Here is a 5,369-nt window from a genome sequence, read left to right on the forward strand (position 1 = left end):
ATATGATTTGGAATAATACTGACACACACAGGAGAGTTTGGACCTACACAGTGCTTTGGAAAAAAACTACAAAACTTTTTTAAAAGCTTAGTTAATCTGGATACAGTAACTAGTGTGAAAATACTGCAGCAGTTGAATTTTATAACTATACTATATATTTGTTCAGATTCAAGGTGGCACTCCCAAAATCTACTATGTGAACACTCCTTGTTTTGCTAATAGCTATAAAAAGGGTAATCAAATCTTCCACTTCAGGTCAAGTTGATCACAGTATTTCTTTTTAAGTCCCTGTGCACAATTAGCACATTTAAATGAAGGGCCTTGACAATTTCCTTGGGAAGGAATCAGTTAGGACACACTTCCTGATAGAGACATAATAGACAGTTGGTCCAAAGTCTTTGCCGTAATAACAGCTATGAAACAAGTGCAACACAGGGAGTAAGTTCAAAGAGCAAAACTTTTAATACGCAGCAACCATTCTTGAAGGTTAGTATTATTACAGTATTAAACATATCCAAATCATCTATATGTTTTCCTTAGATAGTTAGACTATATCTAGAATTGCAGCTCTTATATTCAATAATACTGAAGAAATATAAAATTTCTGAATTCTCCGCATTATGTTCTTTATACTGTTTACATGAAAAAACTTTCTATAATTTCAGTAATTGCATTACCATGTTTAGGACACTGGCTTCTGGAGTACAAATCTTTGAGCAGGTAACCATTTTTTGTTACTTTTATATACTGTACCTTTATTTTTTAAATTCAACTTTTCACTGAAATCTGTTGCACATACTGTATATTTCTGCACATGCTATCTCATTGGGAAGAATGATTGACTTGGCTTTTTGAACAAAAGTTTGTATCTCCTACAAAATGGTTCATATCAATAAAATCAATCTCAGGTAAATAAACATTGGGCAGTTTGGGAAAGTTATACAGTAACTAGATAATAAAAATAAAATGCTCTCTTTTATTTTCTTGTCATATTTACATAGGCTTATCCCTTAATTTTACCTCTACATCTTTCTGAAGTAAATTGTGCTGAGAGTAATTGGCCTGAAGTTATCCAATGAGCTTCATAACTAAGTGCAGATCTAAACCTTGATTCTCCTGGTCCTAGCCCAAAACCTTAGCCGTTGTACTACATATGATAGAAAATCACTGTATTATGATAAAATGATTCTGTATGCAGGGTGGGAAACTTATAGCTCTTCAGATGTTACTCAGTTATAAATCCCAGCCTAAAATATAGCATGACCAACAGTAAAAAATACTCAAAATTGTAGTTTAACAACAACTGGGGAGCCACAGATTCCTTACCATACCTATGTGTAGGAGTTACCATTACTGTGAACAGTAATATCCAAAGCTGACAATTTAGACTCTAATATTAAATATATTTACTCAGAATTAAATTGATCTGAAGGTACAAGTTATAAATGCTGCAGCCCTGTAGCAGTTATTTAACAGATCATAGGAGTAGGATTTATAACTGAACAACCATGCATAGGATTTGGCTATGAATTTCTTCACTGATCTGTTAATCAAAAAAGTGCTCATAAAAGTAATCCTCTTCAGAAATAAACTGTATCATAGTCATTAGGGATTATGTAGGATTGTGCTATCCAAACTTTTATGCATCTTGTGATTATTCCTACTGTCTCATCTGTATCTCTTGAAAAGCTGAGCTGTACATCATAAATATACTCATCCCAAATTTCTTTTTCACCCAGCTGTTTTAAATAGATGATACATACATATTTCCAGGAAGGATTCTGCAGTTGTTGTGTGATGGAACAGAAATTCCCATATACAATTGAAGAATGTTATCCAATTAAAAATCTTAGTCAATTATTTATATTATCTTAATTAGGGCTACCAGATCTGGGATGCAAAAATCCAGATGATTACTAGAAGGATCTCTCTACTGCTATTTAATGGTCATCAAAATTTTGCATTCCAGATCAGGTAGCCCTAATGTTAATTATTCCATCTATTAATCAATTTCATCTGAATATGGGTAAAATCAATTGAACTGTGTCTTTAGAACATGTTGTTATGACTGAAAGGTAACAAAAATCCAGCTCTGCAATATTTGTAGAGTTCAAGATTCTTTTTTGGAGGGGTGGAGCTTGAGAACACAAATGTCAATTTTCCATTGCCTTGTCTATTGCTCTAATTTTTCTGTATGAGTAACATGCCTCCTCCCCAACTTTTTCACTCTTAAATGCTTTGTTTGTATCTGTCTACGGTGGTGATGAGGTTTGTATCAGAGGAATAGCTGGGTTAAATTAAGGGGGAAAAAATAAAAAGATGTCATGCCCCAATTAAATGTCAGCCAAAAGACTTCTAAATAGTTAATTGAAACAGAATAACTTCTAGCTAGAACATTGCAGCTCTTAATGACAACATAGTAAGTATTAGTTGTTCACTTTCAATTATTATGTGAATTCACCTATTTTGATATACAAAACAGAATTTCTGGCTTAGGAGACTGGCTGGATTTGCACCATTACAGTTTATGAAAGAAATTGGACTGCAGCAGCTAACAGTGCACTGGACCATGTTGGCCAAAGGTATCTATCAAATAAAGAGCAAGCCTGAATCTGTGGAGGTTAGCTTCACTCTATTCCAGTGTTTCTCAAACTTGGCAACTTTAAGATGTGTGGACTCCACCTCCCAGAATTCCCCAGCCAGCATGCTGGCTGGGGAATTCTGGAAGTTGAAGTCTACACATCTTAAAGTTGTCAAGGTTGAGAAACTCTGCTCTGTAGAGTTGAAGGAAAAGGAGCCTACAGTAAGTGATCACTGTCAAGGTAGAAGCTAATACTTTAAACAGTGTGAGGCAAAATCCTCAAAAATTAGCATGTAGTTTACAAAAGAGGCCGCTCTGGAGCCCCAAAAGGTGAGTTCATCCTCTGTGTCACCTGGAGTAGAAAATAATCATGACCATTACTTAATTGCTGCAACATAAATTCTGTACTTAAGGAGAGCTACCTAAACTTAAGAGCTGATAAACCTATTGAACACTATGCTGAAATTTTATGAAACCCAATACCAATAGCTGGGCTAAAAATTTTGGTCATAATGTACAGTTGGAACAATGGGAAAATATGTGGCAGAAAGGTTTAAAATTTACATTGTGTTATAGCTTAAAAGAGAACTTTTATAAAATGATGTATTGTTGGTATTTGTTGCCACAAAAATTATCTAAAATGTATAAAGGTACGTTGAATGTATGTTGGAAATGTGAACAGCACGAAGGGACATTTTATCATCTTTGGTGGATTTCTAAAAATGCAAAAAAAATTTGGAATGAGATATTTGTATACAGAAGATTCTAAAGATTAAAATACAATCAAAACCAGAGACTTTTCTTTTAGGTTTGATGGACAAACAGTTGGAAAAAAACTGGAACTCGGTTCTTATATATGACAACAGCAGCAAGACTTTTATATACACAGAGGTGGAAGGACAAGACATTACCTACGGTGGAAGAATGGATGGTGAAGCTGATGGAGTTAGCTGAGATGGCAAAATTGACAGCTTTGATTTAAGACATTGTGTAATTTTAATAATACTTGGAAACCTTTTTTGGACTTTTTTATGAGATATGGAAAAAATGAAATTTTGTTGAATGGATTTGATGATTAAAAATAATATGGATTAATAGAAATAATGGAAGTTATGTTTTAAACTTAGAGTAAGAGTTGGATGTATATTGTTACTTATATCTGTCGTGAGGAGGGTTGGAAGTCAATTCTTTTTTTCTTTCTGATTCTTTTCTTCTCTTTTTTGTCTTTCACACTAATTTTTCATACTTATTTCTGTAATTCTCTTTCTATAGTCTTCTCTTAATACTAGTTTGTTAGTTTTTTTATTGTTCTTTAAAAAAATTTTTAATCAAGTTATTGTAGAACCCCCCCCCCCCATACCAATAGTGACATCTCTGAGCTTGGAAATCAACAGATGAACAATTTTTCTAAGCTATTCCCCTCTGACTTAATGGAAACACAGCTGTGATAATTCTCAGCCAACTGGCCAGTAGTCATGCTTTTTGGGGTGATTGTTGTTCAGTCGTTAAGTCGTGTCCGACTCTTCGTGACCCCATGAACCATATTGCGCCAGGCCTTCCTGTCCTTCACTGCCTCCCTGAGTTTGCTCAGTTTCATGCTCATTGCTTCAGTGATGCTATCTAACCATCTCATCCTCTGCCGTCCTCTTCTCCTTTTGCCTTCAATCTTTCCCAGCATCAGAGTCTTTTCCAAGGAATCCTCTCTTCGCATTAGGTGACCAAAGTATCTGAGCTTGAGCTTCATTATCAGTCCTTCCAATGAACAATCAGGGTTGATTTCCTTTAAGATTGACTGGTTTGACCTCCTAGCAGTCCAGGGAACTCTTAAGCGTCTTCTCCAGCACCACAGTTCAAAGGCATCAATTCTTTGGCGCTCAGCCTTCTTTTTTGGGGTGATAGGAGTTGCAATAGACCCAGGAATATCAGGTTAGGAAAAGCTAGTTTAGATGTACCTAGCAGTGTCACACTTCCTGCAAGTGACAGGAAGAAAGATTTAGCTAAATATTTTCTAGGAAGAGAAAACAATTTTTCAGGGAGCAGACAGGAAGTGGCAACAGTAGAATTACCTCCTTTTTCAATCTTTTAACAATGCCTCCCAATTGACCTTGTTTTAAGCTACCAGGAAGAAAAAATGAATACTGCCACTCACAAATGATGGAGAATATTCACACTCTATGCAGCAAAATAGCTTTGAGTGAATGTCAAAAATGCAATTCTGAAAACTGTCTTCTTAAAAGCTCCCTGGGAAATGAGGACCTTTTTCTTCTTCAAACCAGCCATATCTCTTCCTGAGAACTTTTAATGACTGGGAACCTATCACCCTTTCCCCCACTGTAATCCTCTTTTCTTAAAGCTAACCCCACCCCCCATCCTGTTACAGTAGTAAGACCTTCTGAACACTTTTCTCTCCCTAGGAGTCTGAGTAAAACCTAACAATAACTTCTGCAACAAGCTTCAGGGGAGGCAGCAGTACCTAGAAGAGAAAGTACTGTGACAACTTAAAAATGAGTATTATGAATATATCGCTGCATAGGGGAAAACAGGCCATGGTCAGTCGAAAGCCATGAGATACCGTGGTCCTATCTCGGTGTATCTCCAGCAAGCTAAACGACGGTGGGGGCCGCAACAGGTGAGGAGCCAGGGAGCTTCTGGCGGGGGTAGCAGCTGCAGCGTCTCCCAGGCCCCTTGTTGAAAGGTCTCCTAGCAACCGCTCGGCCAATGGGGACGCCGCATGGGGAAGAGAAGGCGGGGTTTGCGCCCAACGCCGCGAGCCGTGCGAGCGGGAGGG

General features: G+C 36.9%; 1 long non-coding RNA gene across 1 annotated transcript; it reads left to right on the plus strand.

Annotated features, from left to right (window-relative positions):
- Positions 1–398: 398 nt before the first annotated feature.
- On the plus strand, positions 399–3,676 carry LOC107326294 (uncharacterized). Its single transcript, XR_015798516.1, has 3 exons — positions 399–486; positions 666–720; positions 1,740–3,676. It is a non-coding gene; the product is annotated as an uncharacterized LOC107326294 (long non-coding RNA).
- Positions 3,677–5,369: the final 1,693 nt, after the last annotated feature.

The sequence above is a fragment of the Python bivittatus genome, unplaced genomic scaffold, assembly GCF_059951505.1.
Source record: "Python bivittatus isolate LINGU-HERP-01145 unplaced genomic scaffold, Pbiv_v1 ctg000700_np1212, whole genome shotgun sequence".
Taxonomy (NCBI): Eukaryota; Metazoa; Chordata; class Lepidosauria; order Squamata; family Pythonidae; genus Python; species Python bivittatus.